This window comes from Tenrec ecaudatus, chromosome 10 (genome assembly GCF_050624435.1).
Source record: "Tenrec ecaudatus isolate mTenEca1 chromosome 10, mTenEca1.hap1, whole genome shotgun sequence".
Classification (NCBI taxonomy): Eukaryota; Metazoa; Chordata; class Mammalia; order Afrosoricida; family Tenrecidae; genus Tenrec; species Tenrec ecaudatus.
Genome location: NC_134539.1, coordinates 61,366,198 through 61,384,403, shown reverse-complemented (window position 1 = coordinate 61,384,403; position 18,206 = coordinate 61,366,198). Strand labels below are relative to the sequence as shown.

Here is an 18,206-nt window from a genome sequence, read left to right as displayed (position 1 = left end):
GAAAGACCTAGAAGCCACCATGAAAAAAAAATGCTCATTTCGAACAGACATTTATCCAGTGCCTATTGAGCTATGTGGAAATGAAAGAAACTGATGAATGGTAGCCATGGGTTACTAGTGGAAGGGGTAAGTTCGTCGGAACATAGAAATCGGTCCTCTGTAATCAATATTTTCAGCGAAGGTGTACATACATGTTCAACTTGGGGTGGTTCATCCCCCACCCTCCCTTTCCAATTGTGCACTTAAAGGGGTGCTACAAAACTGATGTAGTGCGGAAGAAAGTCCCGCCAGGAGGTAGTGCTCATTTGGTTAATGCTCTCCAAATTGCACTGGTGTTTGCACCCCTAAAGAGCTGCCTGCTCCCCACACGCAGGCCCTGCTGGGGAAATGGCTGTGTTTGCTGAAAGCATGGCCCCCGGTTGTCACCAGCATGGCATTCCAGAGCTAGCTTCTTGCTTTCCTTTGTCCTCATTCCTGCACAGACTAACCTTCCCATGAAAAGAACCCCCATCCCCCGCTGCAGTTGGGAGCCCATTACAGAGAAAGAAGGGGCGGGGGAGAGGGATATCATGGTGTTAAACATTCCATTTTCGAAACACACACACACACAAAGGAGGCCCCATTTGAAATGGAGAAAGATCTTCTTTCCACTCCAGCAAGAAGTGAAGATGCTTTAATGTCATTCTCTGCTCAATGCAGAGTGTGTGTGTGTGTGTGTGTGTGTGTGTGTCTCCTCACTCGGGTGTGTGGATATGCATACCCACATAGGGGAATAAACAATTTTAAAAGGCACCCCAAACTCTGTTGAAATAAGAGCTGTCTGTGCCTTCACAGGTCTGTAAACTGGAGAGGATGAAAGTGGCTTTTTTCCCCCCGTTTGTCACCTACCCCACGTGGCTGCCAGCATTATGCAAGTGTACAGGAAGGCAGGAGTTTTTTTTAATGCATGCATGCGGATTAAGGTCAAGCCCCCAGTATCAGCCATGCAGCGGGCTCTCCCTTCCAGCTGCAGCCACAGAGCCTCCCCACAGCCACGAGATGCCTTAATTGAGACGTGCTGTCAGAGTGACAAACACATTTGCATACAGTCTACACTCTATTTATTTTCGCTGGAAAGGTCTACAGTCTGCTGTTGGTTGAACATTCTTAATCAGTTTGCTGGACGTGAACTGCCAGAGTGCTCACTTGTGCTGGCGGCTTCTTCATTGGTGACAGATTAGCTGCAGGGGGATGGGCAGGGAAACCGCAGACCCCTTTCTTTTAACTCCTGAGGCTGTGCCCCGGGAGGTCATCCTCCAGCCTGGTTCCCTTGGCCGCTGGCTGTAGCAGAGAGCATTTCTAGAGCGCCTACTACTGGCAGGCATGCATTTTCCACCTCTATTCTCCCCAGAGAAGAATCTTTAGAGGACCAATTCCAAACTGCTGGCCACCGCCCCGTACCAGTGGGGCTGTGTTTTACTTGATCATTTATTTTATGTAACCAGACTCGGACCCGATAACCATACCAACTTATGGGGGAACATTAGTAAAATCACAGGCATGATGGACTGCTTCTATCCACCCCCTCCCCCCCTTTAAGACACATCAAATTAAAACTTGAGGTATTCATCCGTGTGTCACCTGAACCACACCTGTAGCCTCAGGAGTGGACCTTCTGCTCTTGGAGACCATGGAACCTTTTGTTCTCTGTCCCCTCTTCCCTAGACCTTTCAGGAAGGATCGTTCACCACATTTTCTGGATGCCGAGCCCGGAGCTCAGGAGCCAGGGCCATCAAACCCGGTACAAAACCTAGGTCAGTTTGTCTCCAGAAGCTGTGTCACCTCCCCCACCAACATGGCCTTTGCTTGCTGATCTGCCTAGTCAGGCTGGCATGCCCAGGGAAATAGGTGCACTGGGCAAAGTGCGCAGGCTCGTGCAGAAAACGTCTTTGGCGTGGGTTTTCTTTTCTGAGGCAGAGCTCATTCTTTCAAACGTCCAGCCCTGGAATGGTGGCAGTACTAGTCTCAGCCCTGCAACGCTGGTGCCCGTGCAGCCAGCCTGGAGAGCTCTGTGCAGCTCCGTGGCAGTCTGGCGAGGAGCCTAACAGAGGCCCTTTGCAGATCCACAAAGAGCAATTCTGCAGAGGCGGGGCTGGCGAGAGGGGGTGCTTAGTGTTGGACAAGAGCTGCCCCTGGCAGCCGAGTGTCTCATACACACACACCCTCTTGCCCTTGCCTCAATGGAGTTCCTTCTTCAAGGCTGTGACCATTCCTGCATGTAATTAGGCATCTATTCACCCATGTATTGAGGCCCTACCATGTGTAAGATAAACAAGCCCACAGCCCTTGCCCTTGCAGAGTTCAAGGCAGGACTGAGACAGACCCACAAATGGACAGTCCCAACCCTGAGTGATAAGAAGAAACCATTGCGGGGCCCACAGAAGCAACCGCGGTACCCCTGGGACCACTCCACGGAGTCCCAAGTTGGACTCTGTAGTGAAAAGATCTTTTGTCAACAGACTGAGCTCCCTGACAATTCAATGCTATTCTAAACCAGAATGCTGGGTGCCTTTCAGAGACTGAGGGGAGCGCATGTTGACAAGGTTCCAGACAAGAGCCAAATAATTGAAGCTGTAGTCGGTCTCTTCATCTTCCCCATGTTTGGTTTCTGTGAAGCGTTCAAGCTGTCCTTAATAACTTCAGAATGCCCACCCCCCTCTACTTTGGAAGAAGTTCAGACTTAGAGATACTTTCATGAACACCTCTTCCCCGCCCCACCCCACCCCTCCCCTACCAAGTTCAGAGTCGATGGAGAAATGAGACCCAGGAGAGAGTCAAGTGGAGATAAAAATGCCAGCCTGTTATTGATAGATTCGGAAGAAGAATATTGCTGTTGTCCTGAGGCCAAACGGGCATGTAAATATTTCCCTCCGCTCGGGCAGTGGACAGTTGCAGCCTGCCTTGGGCCATAAGCATCAGCAATAGCTGGCCAGAAGCCAAGAGAGTCGACCTACCCAAACTCACTGCCATCAAGTGGATTCCAGCCCATAGTCATCCCACTGAGGATCTTCGAGGTTCGAAATCGTCACCAGGGAAAGATAACCTCATCTTTTTTCAGAGCAGCTGATGGTGGGTTTGAACCACCAACCTATGGTTAGCAGTCCAGTGCTACAAAGACTCCTTGGTAAAGTGCAGGGTCAGCAAGAAAGAGGACGACTCTCAAGGAGCAGTGCTTTGTGCTGTCACACACAGGGCGGCTGTGAGTCAGAGGCACTTGACAGCACCTAACCACAGGAAGCCAGGAAGAGCAAGCCAGAAGGAATGACTGAGCATGCTCAGTTCCTCCTCCCAAACTCCCCTGGGAAGGGTTCCTCCTCTGGGGAGGAGCGAGTGAACGCACCGAGCGAAGCTAAGAAGGCCCCTTGGGTTGATCTCCTGGGATGGGAGAGGAGATTCCTCTTGTCTAAGGATGTGGAAGAGTGTCGAAACCGGGTCTGCGTGATCTAGCCTGGTCCACTTGATCAGGTCCCAGGCTTGTTGAGCCTGGGAACCCCTCAACCAGAGCATCTGGCCTTGATCCCAGACTCTTTCAAGACAAAAAGCTACTCTGCTCCCTGCATTCAATAAGATGGGCAGGCCACGCGGTCCTTTCACACTGGGGCTTGTTGCACTGAATCTCTGCCATCAGCTGCCCAGGAAGAAGGACTTCGCCCATTGCCTCAATGAGAAGGAGCCATGGTGGCATATTGCGTTAAGTGATGAACTAACTGCCGGCTACAAGGTTGGCAGTTTAAACCCACCATCTTTCTCCCCGAGAGAAAGATGAGACTGTCTGCTTCTGTAAAGGTTTATAGTGTACAAAACCCAAGAAGCCCTGTGGAGCGCAGTTCTACCCTGGCACGCAGTAGGTTGCCACAGGTTGGAATTGACTGAACAACAGCTGGTTTGGTTTTCAGGCTTTGAGTTTGGTGGAGCCTTTTTGGCCCTGAGGAAACAGGCCTGGTGTAATTTTGCTTGAATGGTTAGCTAATTTATTCCCTAAAGGCAGCAGCTCCTCTACCCTCTCAGCCCTCCCTGGCTGGGGACACTGGGCTGATGGAGTGGACTCTCGTTCTGGACGTGTGCTGGACAGATGGTGGGCTTTAGCAGCCGGGCCTCCCCGGGGTCCTGAATCCACAGTAGGGTGGGAAAACGGCACCGTGACATGCCCTCGCCTTCTCCAGAGCCGCTTTGTCCTTCTCCCAGTTGTTGGTCCTGCCCACAGAGTAATGTCCTGCTTCCTAACCTGATGGATTCCAAAAGGTGCTTCATTTCTAAGCCCCTTAAATGTGAAATTTGGAATTTAAAAAAATGTGAAATTTGGAAAGCCAGTTAAACCAAAGCCCAACCCAAACACTTTGGTGGCTTCCAAGGAGCTCCCACAGTGTGGTTCAGACACTGCTCCAGGAGTCTTTCTTGGAACGAGATTGCCTGCCTGTCTGTCTACACAGATGAACATTATGGCTTTACAAGCAGAAGCCAGGTCACTGGTGCCAGCTATGTGGACTAGGCTGGAGAAACTTGTGAGCCGTGAAATGCTTCTTCAGCACCCTTGGCTCTGAGTGCCCAGAAAAGTTCCCGCGGTCCCTCTGAGCTTGGATTCCCTTCAGTGCAGCTCCAGCCAGTGTGCCATATTCTGAATGACGCAGCATGTCCATGATCTGTAGATACCTCAGGCCACAGGCCTCAAGTCTGAATGCACACACCCCATCAAAACCACTCCTCCGCTGTCCTCAGCAAATGGCACCGCCACCTGTCCAGAAGACTGGACCCATGACTCCCTCATCAGAACCTCTCCTTACTGCTCCCTTGACACCTCCGTTCATCTCCTCTCCATCGTCATCTCAGAAATCAGCTTTGGGTCTCACGCATTGCCACTTACCTGGACTAAACCAGAGGCTCCCAGCCAGCCCCTGGCCTCATGACTCACCCACGCTGCAGTCCCTGGATGGTCTTCTCTGCCACGCACACATGGGCATGTCATCCCCTGCTCCTGGCCTCTCCTAAAGACTCCATCTCCACCCCTAGCTTCTCCCATGAGGCCCTTCATGGCCAGCCTGCCCAACCTTTGGGGTGCCTTGTGCAGATATCACACTGCCCCTTGCTATCCAAGAACTTTACACAGACCTGGGTACATTGAAAATATTGCTACTGGGGTTTCAGTTCATAGTTACATGAACTTCTTCCAAATAAACCATGTTTGCGCATATTTCTGCCATCAGTGAAAGGTTATAGACAAGTTCTCTCAGCAGTGACACTAGTCTGAACAGTCAGGGTGCCAGCCATGTGACGTCCAGTCACAAACAGCGTCTTCCAAGGGGATCTTCTAGGCCCGGGACCTTCAAGGCAGAGTGGTCAGCTTCAAAGGCTATGATGTCTGGTTTTGTGCAGTTTCTTTGAATCCCAAAGGGGTCGTCTTGATAGATTTCCTTGATGGACGCAGGCCGATCACGGGGCTTCCTAGGAAGAAGTATGCAGAAAAAAGGAAAGCACGCTGGTGAAAAAGGGGCCAGGTCTTTGTGCCGAGGACTGGTTGCCCTCACAGCAATGACCCTGTTCATCAGTCCCGGGCATCAAGGGCTGTCCTGGAAGAATCTCCTTGGGGAACCCTGCCCCCTCCACCCTGCAGCCCTGAGCTTGCCCCTTCGGGCTGCTTCTTGTGCCTGAGCGCAAGGAACATTGATAAGGAGCGCAGTCGAGTCCCTTGGGATTTTAAAACTGCTGTTTTGAAGTGTCAATTGAAGAGCGATTCATGGGGATGAGGGAGAGAGATTCTTCAGAACTGCGGAAAGCCAGACGAGGGGTGTGTTGAGAAACAACAGTTTCACCTCATGTTGAGTGGAAATGCCTGTGATTTTTGTGGCGGTTCTTTTTGACTGACCCCATACAGCCCTTACCCCACAGCTTCTGGTCTGCTTTCCACCTGCTTGTCTCCCCTCTGAGGGTGGGAGGAGCCTCTTGCAGGTCCACTGATCTCTGCGGGGACTGCCACGGAGCTGTGGGTTTGTTATCAGTGTGGAGCTTTATGTTAATTAATACTGGACAGGGTAATGTTTAAGCGCTTTCTGCATGTCCAGCAAGTGACTTAGTTTCCTTCCAGTCCTGCCTCTCTTCATGTGAAGAAGAAAAACAGCAGTCATCTTCATCGTGGGTTGCTGACTTGATACCCACTCTCAGCGGCCCTATGGGAGAGCATGGAGCTGCCCCCTGGGGTTCCCAAGGCTGGGATCTTTACAGAGAGACGGCCTCCTTCCCCTCCCCGGGAGCAGCTGGTGGGTTTGAAACAGCACCCCCCCCCTTTCAGTTGACTGTCCCATGCTTCACCCACCCACCCCCGTGCCACCAGGGATCCTTGACTATCTCTGAATAGTCAAAAACGGTCTCCACGTTTGCTTTTCATAAATAAGGATTGATTTCCAAGCAGAAGCAGCTTTGCGTTGACGAGAGTTTAGTTCTTGTCGAGTTGATTTCGTATGTTTTCATGAGGGCCTGGGATCTAGTCACAGTTGCCCCAGGCACCGAAGGCGAGGCAAGCGGCAACGGTCTAAGGTGAGGCACCCTCTGTGCTGCCAGGGTGGGTGGGTATGTGGAGGAGGGGAGGGAAAAGCCCAGGCCGCCCCTTAACTGCTATGAAGTGAAGCAACAGAATGAATCAGACATAAAGAATTGATTCATAAAAGAGAGTAGACTAAAAGCCAAATACAAAGTGTGAGCCTACATTGGATTTTGGTTTGGGGGTTGTTGTTTTGTTTTGTGTTGTTTTTTGAGGCGGAAAAGAGTTTGAAGGTATTTGGAAGGCAAGTTGGGACCTTGTAGACATGGGCTGGCATGCGAAATGCTATCACGGCGTTCTTGTCCGTTTTCTCAGGTCTAACGATAGCAGCATCATGACTGTGGGGCAGGCCTCCTCAAACTGCGGCCCGCGGGCCACATGCGGCCTGTCAAGGACATTTATCCAGCCCGCCGGGTGTTTGGCCCGTTTGTGTTTCAGTTCAAAATAAGATCTGTGCAGTGTGCATAGGAATTTGTTCATGTTTTTTTTTTTAACTATAGTCCGACCCTCCAATGGATCTGAGGGACAGTGAACTGGCCCCCTGTTCAAAAGTTGGAGGACCCCTGCTGTAGTGACTCCTCTTTATTCCTAGGCAAAGGAATCCGGGGATGAAGTGTCACAGTGCTTTGCAACTTCCTTTCAAACCATCTGAACGTGCTATTTCCACATGGTCTGTCCTCTTTCAGCCTCCTTTCCTGCTTTTTCTAGCCAGTCCTTTGTGTGGCCTCCCTGACTCCCCTCCCCCACCAGCTCCTCTGGCTCAGAACCAGCCATTGTGCAGCTGGAGGTGACCCAGACACAGCCCTGTCTGCTCTCCTGCCGAGAGAGCCGTCCACAAGCCTTTAGACTCAAGCCCACCGTAACCAAGCGCGGCACGGCGTGGCCCGGACCTGGTGGCGTCACCATGGAGGCTCACTGGCTAGCTGGGCCTAGCTCTCCAGGCTGACTGGCTTTGTCGTAGCCCAGGCTAGCCCAGGGACCGCTCTCAGATGGAAGGTTAACAAGGCCTGTTCAATTTCAAGAGGAGAAACTTGCCCATTAAAGAGAAGTAAGAGTCTGGAAATCCATCAGGGTGGTCCCGAAGATTCAGGAGGTTTCTGCTGAAAGCATCAGTGCTGCCTTCTCAAGTATTCTCGCTCCTGCTACTGCTGGGAGCCGGAGAAGGGCAGCGAGTTCCCTGGGAGGGTGGGTCTCCTGATGGGCCAAGGAAGGCCTGCCTGAGAAATGTCAAGTGAAAGTCCAGATTCAAAACAACTATTGACTGACTCAGCCACACCCCTGACCTCCACGCAGCACAGGGCCCAGCAGCCAGGAACAGTCACCTCCCCAGAACATCTTCCTGGGCTTCAGCATGTCTGCAAAGCTTGTCTGTGCTAGGCATCAGGTGGTCTTAGGGCAATGGGTCTGTGCTCCAGTTCCCAGAGATCAGCCCACTTCATCTTCCCTGCCAGGGGACTGGGCCTCCGCAGGAGGGGGACTCTTGCATGGGAGGAAACCTACAAGCCAGGATCAGGCAGATCAGAATTACTAGCTCAACACGGCTCAAAACCATGTTGCTTTTCTAGAAAACTCAGGTTCTTACTCCAGTTCCGTGCTTGGAAAACAGCAGTTTCCTGCTGAGTGTGTGGGGATCGGGCCAGAGCAGCAGGGGTGCAGGTGACCCGGGATGCCAGGATGCTGGACTGCAAGTGTGGCTTGGTTTCTGGTTTCCTCCCAGACCTCAGGCCCTCCTTGTTGCCTCTGGGGTTCGGCAGGCAGCGCGAGGAAGCCGGGAGCCTGATGTAGCACCTGGTGTAGCCTCACCATTCAGAACGCTTTCCTGGTGGATGTGAGCGGAACAGGTGACAGGACCCAAGTGAGACGTCTCTCAGTACGGAGGGGTGTCAGGAGCCAGGCCAGATACTGAGAATTTAGCTCAGTTAGGGTAATGTGGGTGGCGAGAACCATAAAACCCACAGGGAATTGGTTGGTTCACACTAGCTTGAGGTGTGTGATCCAAGTATCAAATCCTGTCAGTCAGGCCCAGTTCTTTGCTGCGTTTCTTGGCGTTGTCTCCTCTGTGCGTGCTCTTCTTGGTCAGTATTTCCCCTCTTGGTGGCCAGAAGGCTGCAGCTGTCCTTGGACACATCTTTCCAGCAGGAAAGCGCCGTCACCCCTGGGAACCGCCGCCTGAGGCCTGGGACTCCCTCAGTGAGCGAGCTTTGATGAGCTCCCCACCTCCGCGCCAAGCACAGTGGCCCAGGGTTTCCTGTGTGCCTCAGGTGGGGCACATAAAGGTCATTCCTGGAAAGGAAATCAAGAAGCTGTCACCAAAAGCAGGGGGAACAGAACCAATCCATACACATCCACAGAGCCACACCGGAGACACTGCCCAGCCCCTTGTCCTATTGTCCAGAGGCAGAGAAAGGCTCACACTCAGGACTGTGAAGGACTATGCAGCTCTGAGACTCAAGGATGGAGGGGATGGGGGCACACAAGTGGCTAGCAGGTCAGTGCATGGCAGATCAGCAAGGCTGGAGCCAGGTGCCACAGGTTACAGGATAGGCACAGTTGTCCTCCGTCACCTGGTACACCTTCCAAGGGCTCACGTGTAGCAGGGTGAGCTGAAACCCACAGCCCAGGAGTAGAGGACAGAAACCAAGAACCTAGGTCATTTATTCAGCAAATAATCTGTGCCATTACTGTGAAAAATGGGCCCAGTGACATGGTCCCTGACTGTAAATGGGGGGGGGGGGCAGGGATGCCACACAGTGCCATAGCAGGTGGCTCAACACAACCCTGGTGGCGGGAAGCCAGCTGGAGGTTTTGAGAGGATCAGCTCATGCTTGTGTGATTATGCCATGGGGCATCTCAGAGTCCCCTTTTCATTTGTTTTCAACTCCAGCCAGCTTGGTCCTCAGGGCAGTTCTCTGCCAGCATTCTCATGAGGTGCCCATTATCTCATCACTGTTGACTTGCTAGAAATCGCTGCAAAATAGATGCAATGTTTAATTAACACCCTAGCTCTTCCTATGGTGCCAGGACGAGGCAGGGAGCTCATTTCCTGGCTCTCTAGGACAGGTGGGCGCAGCCTCCTCCAGGCTGGGTCTCAGGTAGATGGTGAAGCCCAAGCCCAGCAGTTGCACCCAGATGGAGGTGGCAGCCTGCTTCACGTGATGCCCTGTACCCCCCTGCACCTGCCTGAGGCAACACCTCCTCACTGTGGCCATCTTTTAAGGCATTTCTTTGGGTCCAAGGAAGACCCAACTTAAAATACCCAGAGGAATGGCAGTAGGATTGGCCAGCACAGGAAATGGAACGCAGCAGGTCAAGTCCAGCAGAGTCCAGTCAGGGCAGGAGACCTGAGCTGGGTTTCATCCTCCCTTTCCTCGGATCATCGCTTCCCAAACGTATTTGGCCAATCACCCCCTTTACAGGGAGAAAAAAAAGAACTAAAACCAAAAAGACTACTCCGTGCCCCCCTGGCAGTTAACAACCATCTGCCCTCTAGCCCATCGTCCTGGATAAAGATCTGCTTTTGCTGCACCCCCATCTTCAGGACCAGTCCAGTGCCCCCAAGGGGCAGTAGTGCCCACTCTGGGAAACACCACTGTAGGTCAGCGGTTCTCAACCTGTGAGTCACGACCCCTTTATGGGTGGAAAGACCCTTTCACATGGGGTCGCCCAATTCATAACGATAGCAAAATTACATTGATGAAGTAGCAACAAAAATCATGTTATGGTTGAGGGTCACCACCACATGAGGAACTGCATGAGAGGGTAGCGGCGTGAGGCAGGTGGCGAACCCACTGCTCTAGATGCACTCTTGCCTGGCTCTAGGGTACCTCCTCTGACCCTGCTCTACAGGCGCTCAGCTTTCGTTCCCAACACTGCGTTTGCTCTGGCTTCCCATCCGCCACCTCGAACCTGCTCCTGGTTCACAAGTTCCACTCCTTGGAGACTTGAGTCATGTTTTCAGATGGCCCTCTCAGAGCCAGTGCATCCCCCATATCCCTGGGGGTCCCGTGCCTATCCCCTCCAGTGGGCAGTGAGACGTGGGGGCATCAACAAGCATTAGCAGCTACAAGGGAGGTGCTTGCACACGCCCGAATGCCAGCCCCGCTCTCCAGAATCCCATTCCTCTGGTTTACTTGTATGATCTGAAGACTATATCGGCTCTGCCCAAAGTCACCAGCTTCCTAACCAAACTTGACCACAATGGGGCCTTCTGGGTTGGAGGCACCTGCTGCCTTCCACAGCTGGCCAATTCCTTCTCACCCTGCACCCTGGACAGCATCCCTTCCTCTCAGCTACTTCCCCAAAACTTTGTGCTGGGAGCAGTTGTAACTATTGTTGGGTTTTAACAAACACGTTTATTTCCTCGCAGTTTAGGAGTCTAGGATCTCTAGGATCTAGGATCACATCCCTCAGAGAGCTTGGCATGTCTTAACATCATTCTCCCCCTGGGTCTAAGAGATTCTCAGCACAGGGACCTTTTCCCGCACAATCTGTAATCAGCAAACCAGCTCTGTAGGATCCAGAGTTAATCTGTTCCCGCCTACCTCAAGGACCTTTCCCCCAAGATGCCCTCCCAGACTTCAAGCAGAGACCTTCCTCCCTGCTTTGGGCCAGCACATTCCCTGGATATCCTCGGTGGAGATGCACTTACTTGCTGTCCCCAGCCAGGGTCATTGTGGGCCTCATCTCAGCCAGTGAGTGTCGTGCAGCAGCTGCAGAGCCAGTGAGCTGCCACAGGAAGGGCTGAGGGCAGTTCTGCGCATCCCTGTGCCCTAGGGCAGCCAATTAGTTACGGAGAGCAGGAGAAACCAAAAAAGGGGCAGCTACTGTTCCGCAGCGACCGTGCCCACTTTAGAATCCCCACGTGGGGTGCTGTGTCACGAGCAGCAGGCCTCCCAAGTCCTCCAGCGGGACTGACCAGGTCCCGAAAATAGCGCTTCTTTTAAGGTCTGTGCTGGAACTGTGCAGAATCCAGCTCCCTGCTAGGGAGATATTGAGCCCAGCAGGACAAGAGCAGGAAATCTGATTCAGTGAGACCAGAGGAGGCATTTTCTCAGATTAGAATTCTCCGTGCCGAAGGTGGCGAGTTTATCACAGCAGGGAAGGGGAAATAAAAGGTAAAATATTGAAAATAAATTATATCCCACAAGCACCAAGAGCCCCCGGGAGAGTTAGCTCTGTGTCTGTGGCTGCGCAGGGAGTCCCCAGCCTGTGGCCCCGGGCATGCTGTGCCAGGAGCTGCCTGCCGCGCCAGCCCAGACAATCCCTGACCCCATCAGAGACCAGCACTGCCAGCAGGCTGGGCAGAGCATCAGCCTTGCAGTGCCCGGGGGAAGGGGCGACAGGGACTAAGAGAAGGCAGGGTAAGGAGAGGGCTGTCTTCTCTGTGATGTAGGCCTGCTGCGTCTGAGCTGGCCTCTACACACAGCGTCCCTCCGTACCCTCTCGACCCTGCAAGACAGCCCTGGTCGTCGTCATCCCCAGAAGCCACATGCTCAGGTTAATCGCTGGAGGTGACCCAAGTGTCCTAGGCCACACAGTAAATGACAGAGCCAAAACTCAAGGTCCCCTCTCAACCCTCTTCATTGGTGCCATCTGGCCCCCAGGCCTGTGGCTGGGGCACACTTAGAATCCAGAGTGTGGCTTGAGTCGCCACAGGGGTCAGGGTCACTCTGCTCTGCTTTCCCCTCCCTCTTGGCCGAGCCTGGGGGGCTTTGCTTTGTCCCAGAAAAATAAACAGATCCTTGGTGCACTGTCCAGTGGTAAAGGCAACAATGGCGCTGCCCTCTGGAAGGCCCGTGGTGGGCCTGGCAGCGAGCCCAGCAGGACGCTTGTGTTTTCTCACCTTGCCTTCTCCAGACATGTGCAGTTGAGGAAGTCCTAGCCCTTTGCCATTGACTCCAGTCCGACTCACAGCAACCCCACCGGACAGAGCAGAGCTGCCCCCACAGGGATCCCAAGGCTGAACTCTCTTACGGGAGCAGATCGCTACACTCTTCTCCAGAGGAGCGACTCGGGGTTCAAGCCACTGCCCTTGAAGTTAGCAACCTAGTGCTTAACCTCGGCACTACTGGGGCTTCCTAAGAGACATTATCTCACTTTCAGGAGACTCCAGGGCTTGCCAGAATCCTCTGCTCAGTGGGAAGTAATTCAGAGTCCAAGTCTACTGTGTCTGCCATGCTGGCCTGGCCCTGGGACTACCTGGCAGAGCCAGCAGCCCCCTGGCAGCTGAGGCTGCACGCCATCCTCTGCACACTTGGCTTGGTCTCTCCCCTAATCTAGGGAGTTCTTTTTGGTTTGTTTTATTGTCAGTCTGCTTAGTTCTATGTCTTTTGGAATAGTGTTACAGAATTTTGTTTGTACTACAAAGAATTTTAAAATGTTGTAAAAGTACAGAAAGAGAATATACAAGTGGGTATCCCCCCCAAAAAAATGATCATTTGTTTTATTGAGGAGGATAGTGGATTTGTAGTTCATTACACCAGGTCAGACTGTTAATCGAGTTTTCTATTTAGAGGTTCTGAAAAGATGGTGTAACAGTGTGCTACAAAAGAGACCTGATTCATGGCAGAGAGGAGACTGGTTTTGCCACCATGACCATGCACCTGCTCACACAGCCATCTCTGTCCTCCAACTTTTGGCAAAAAACAGCAGGCCTCTCTTGCCCCATGCACCTTACTCACCTACCTTTGCTCCCTGAGACTCCTTTTTGTTTCCAAGAATGCAGAGGAGCATAAAAGGACCGTGATTTGATGATGTAGAAGAGGGGAGGACAAAAAACGAGGGAGGTGCCGTCAGCCATCCAAACAGATGAGTTTGAAAAATGTTTCCAAGAATGGAATCACAGATTTGACAAATGTATTACGTGTCATGGAGAGTAGTTTGAAGGTGATAAGGTTGTTTTGACAATTTTTTTAAATACATAGCTTTGAAAAAAATCTGGTTTTTTGGGGGGGTGGGAGGGTACCTCTCATATATAAACAGAACTTCTCCCAAGGATGCGTTGATTATGTCCCACTTAAAATAGCATATGGTGGAGGATTACCACGACTGGGAAGCAGCTTGAGCTGAATTTCTGGAATGTCACCACTGTCACCTCCCAGCAGCCCCTGAATTCCATGGTGACAGCTGTCTCCCAGCCCGGCTTGAGGCACCCCCCCCACCCAAGCCCCTTCCTAGTAGATCCATTTGCACTCCCTCACAGGGTTGGGAGGGGACTTCTAGATGGACTTGGCATCCGCAAGATGGTACCCTTGAGAGGGAGGGTTAGAATGAAGCAATCAGCTGATGTGACCACTGGGGCTTGGTCTCTGCAGAGACAGGGAAGGGCACCTCGCCATGCAAAGGCTTTTTCGTTGTTCACAGCCAGCTTTCCCACTTCCCAACCCGTGGTGGCCGGCTAAGGTTTCTCCTCCCCCAGCTCCCTCCCCAGCTTTGTGACGGAAAATCCTGAGCCCGTGGGGTGGGCTTGCCCGGCACCACTCCAAATTGTTCTCTTATTCTCGCATTTATCCAAGTCTTCGTTCACCCAACATGTAATGAGACACGTCGGTGTCCAGCAAAGTGCTGGAGGGTGTGGGTGTCCCTCACGGCGGGAGGGGCAGGGTGCCCCGAGGAGACGCGTTTCAGCTGGAGTTTGAAAGATCCATAGCAAGTGGACCCTCCAGGTTTAGAGACCATTGTCATCTGCAACGACTTGGGGAGTCTGATTCGTTGAAGCAGCCAGGTCTAGCGTGGGGCGGTGTTGTGGGGGCAGGGGGGAAGGAGCTAACCCCTGAAGGTAGGGGGTCAGTGATCAGGTCTTGGGGAAATTTTAATTGATACTCTGGGTGACCAGAGATGATATTTAAGGGCAAGGCAGAACCAGGTCAGCAGCCTGGGGTATTTGCTCTAGGGCATCCTGGGAAGGGATAGGAGTTGTTTAAGCAAAGAGCTAGAGGGAGCGTAACCTAGGCCACTGGTTTGGGGGGCTGGGGTGTCAAAGTGAGAGGAAGATTGGAAAGATTTAGGCGACCAGAGACAGAACCTAGTGGCCAGCTGGATGCCCTGTGTGTGTCTGGCGCCGCTCCTGCCGTTCCTCTTACAGTGGCACCAGAGGCGGCCCAGAATACCTTGGTCTTCACTCCACCCAAGCCCACGGAGAAGGGCTTGTCTTGGGAAGGGAGGTGCTGTGGCCGACAGTGAAGGCTCTGCTGGGTGCAGAGAGGGCTTGCCTGGAGGAAATGGGGCACAGCTCACCCCCACCACCAGCCTGCTTTGGCCTCCAGGCTACTAAGCACCCCTTTCTTTTCCTGCTCTCCAGGGTCCACAGCCACCCAGGGTGTGCATCGCTTTCCCCTGCTCCCTGTTCCAGGGGAGACATATCATGACTCCTGGTCTCAAGCTGGCCAGCTCTTCAGCTCCCAGGTCACCCCCGCCAAGGATGATGTACAGTATTATGCTAAAGCAACTTCATGGGCAGCCCCTTAAACTGCAAGCTTCTGCCCATGATGGATGGAGCGCTTCTGGTTGTGTACCCAACTGCTCACAGGGCCTAGAAAACCTGCCCAGCCCACACGCAGGCACCTTGTTAGGCTTGTTCTGCCCCGGATCCCATAAATAAATAGCAGAATGTGTCTGGGCGCATTGGGGCTGGAGTATGGAAATAGAGGGACTGAATAAATAATACATATTTACAAAACAAATGTACCAATGCATTAGTGGGCGCCGCCGTTGCCAAACCATCTAGTTTAACAACCATGGAGAGCTCCGAGGGGGCTGCCCGTGTTTGACTTCCATCCATCAGTGTGCATTAGTGTTTGAGATGACCGCCGAGGGGAGGGGGCCCGCCTGTGCACTGACCTTGAGGCCTTTGAAGTGAGGCAATTGGTGAGATTGCAGGTGGGCACCCTGACACGCAGCTCTTCTGCCAAGGTGTGAAACCTAGCAGCCGTGTGTTCCTGCAGATGTCTGAAGGTCTGTCGCCAAGCATAAGGCTGATGAGTACCAAGGTGCAGGATGCAGTGGGTTGCACCTTCAGGAGGATGGGGGCTGGGGCGGGAGGACGAGGGGTGGGTGTTCTAATTATGCAGATTTGCTTTGGCTGGTGAAGGGACCCAACAAATTGGCTTTCCAAGGGACTCGTCCCAAAGCCCTGTCATTTGGGGCCATTCCCCTGCAAGTGGGGCTTGGACTATCAGAAAACCAGTCCTCGGTCATGGCTGCCCCTTTTGGGGCTCTGACCCTCACCAGGCATCTGGATCTGGTATCTGGAGCGCCAGAGCAGCAGCTGACAGGATGGCCGCCGGAGTGAGCACCCCTCCCCTCCGTTGTAATGGCACAATGCTGGATTTCCGTATTTTAAATGAAAAATATATGCAGTTAGCTGTGCGCTGACAATGTCCTTGAGGATTCGACAGTGAGATTTTCCAGCAGTTGGTCTTCGTTAGGACCCTGGCGGTGTTTAATAAGGCAGTCGAACTGCTGGCTCCTTGGGTTCCTGTTTGTTCTCCGAGGGCTCAGGGGCTGCTGCGGTAAGCACATCGACCAGAGCTGATCATTACAAGGGCGTACGCCACCATGAATAAAAATGTCACACGTTTTCCCATCTCACAGCGGTACAAAATGTCAGCCCTGTCAAACACACATTGCAGGGAGCTGTGTGCAGTCCGTACAAATTGGAGAGCTGCATATCCCCCAGCCTTCTGATATTCTTCATTTGAAGCTGAAGAAAAACAGTTGTTAACCTATTAGCTAGGATTTTAAACTCTGCTGAGGCAGTGGATGGGTAGACTTTGACACAGATAGAAATGTATTCCAGGGTCCAGGAATTTGAAAACCAGGTTCTCCAGCCATTTGTTCCAAAGAGGGGAAGAGGGGGAAAGAAGGAAGCGGGGGCAAGGGGGAGGGAACCTACCGCTGCCTAGTGAACCTGACTCGCCTGCTCTAACAGACACACTGGGGGGGATTTGGGAGAGATTTCCCATCTAAGTTTTCCATTGCTTCACGCTTTCAAATTCCACTCCAAATATCTCTTGCATTTTGGGGTCGCCCCAGGGTGCCACCTGTTAGACCAGGATACCGCTAGGTTGAGACTTGTTCCAAGGAGGCTGCCAGTCTTGCGGACAGAGCAGCACGCATGACCGCTGGCCATGAGCATCTGTCTGTCTGCTAGCATTCAGATGCCAAGCAGTGGCCGTACAGATAAATCCCATGCTGCTCTCCGTCTCTTGGACCAGCATCTATATGGCACCAGAAACAGTGCCAAGCCCTGTACCAGGAGGCAGGAGTCCAGCCGTGACAGCCCTCCAGGTGCTCGCTGTCCAGAGAGATGTGGTCAAGTTGTTAGGTTTCTGTGTCCACGAGCTTCTTGGGTAGTGGGACAGGACAAGAAATGATTGTCAACCCAGAAAGAGTAAAAAGGAGAGTCGAGTCCTGAAGGGCGAGCAAGCAGGAAGCCATCGGGTGGGAGGGAACAAGGGGAGAGCACAGAACCATAAGTACTGTGGAAAGGGTAGTGGCCCAGGAGGGGCAGTCTGGACCCGTGTAGGGCTGTGAGGCTGGTGGGGCAGGGGCTGGGGATGGAAAGGCCTTTGGAGGCCCGTCTACAAGAATAGGATAAGGCCCAGGAGACAGAGCACTCTCCCTGGGCTGCTGTGGGCTAGGTAGACCCTGGGGGCAGGGAGGACAGTTCGGAGGCTGTCATAATCGCCTAGCGACTGCCACACTAAACTCAAACATTGGAACGATTGTGAGGATGGCACAGGGCCGGGCGGTGGGATGGCAAAGGGATGGAGCCAACTCGATGGGACCTAACAATAACAGCATCTCCTGGCCAAAGGCTCCATTTACAGAGGGTGCTGTGAGTTCTAGCGAAGCAACTGCCAAACCAGGAGAAGGTTTTTATTTCCATTTCCTAGTGGCATACTGTTTGGGGTGGACATCATTCCAGCGATGATAAATTAGCCTGGTTTTGCTGAGCTGGCCCTGGCTCGGAAAGGCGTTAAGCAAGCCCTCTCCGAGTAGGGATCCTGAGCGTGGTGAAATGCACACGGCTGCAGAGATGAGCTCATATGTGTTGTCAGAGCAGACCGAGCCAGACAGCAGACTCATAGGATGTCAGGAAGAGCTCCCCAGGGAAAGAGGAGCCCCCTTGATCGCAAGAGAAGATGTTTCAACGTCTTTCTTCGGCTCCTTTTATCTTGGGTTGGATGGACGCTGTAGGCATCTTTGGGGTTGGACAAACTTGGATCCCAACGCTGTCGCCTGTCAGCTGTGAGACTCAGCCTGCACAAGTCACTACAGCGTGCTGCCTCAGTTTCTTCATCTGCAAAATGGGGATTTCACTACCCCATAGGGTGATGGAGATCAGCCAAGACTTCGTATGTAGAGCTCCTAGCAAAGGGCCTTGTACCAAGCAAGTACTGAAAAACAGTAGCTTCTCTTATCAGCTGGAATAAGGTAGAAGTCAAACCCATTGCCACTGAGTGGATTCCTCCTTGTAAAGACCCTGTGGGACCTGGTGGCGCTGCCCCACAGGGTTTCTAAGGCCGAAGCAGACTGTCACATCTTTCTCCTTCAGAGCAGCCTGTGGGTTAGCAGCCAGGCGCTTAGCCGGTGCATCACCAGGGCTGCTCTCAGAGGCAAGAAGCCTCTCCCA

At 52.8% G+C, this 18,206-nt stretch overlaps 1 protein-coding gene across 13 annotated transcripts in view; it reads left to right on the top strand.

Moving 5' to 3' along the window:
- The window catches only part of DENND1A (DENN domain containing 1A), a 598,491-nt gene that overhangs the window by 545,516 nt on the left and 34,769 nt on the right, over positions 1-18,206 (top strand). The gene's annotated exons all lie outside the window — the stretch shown is intronic.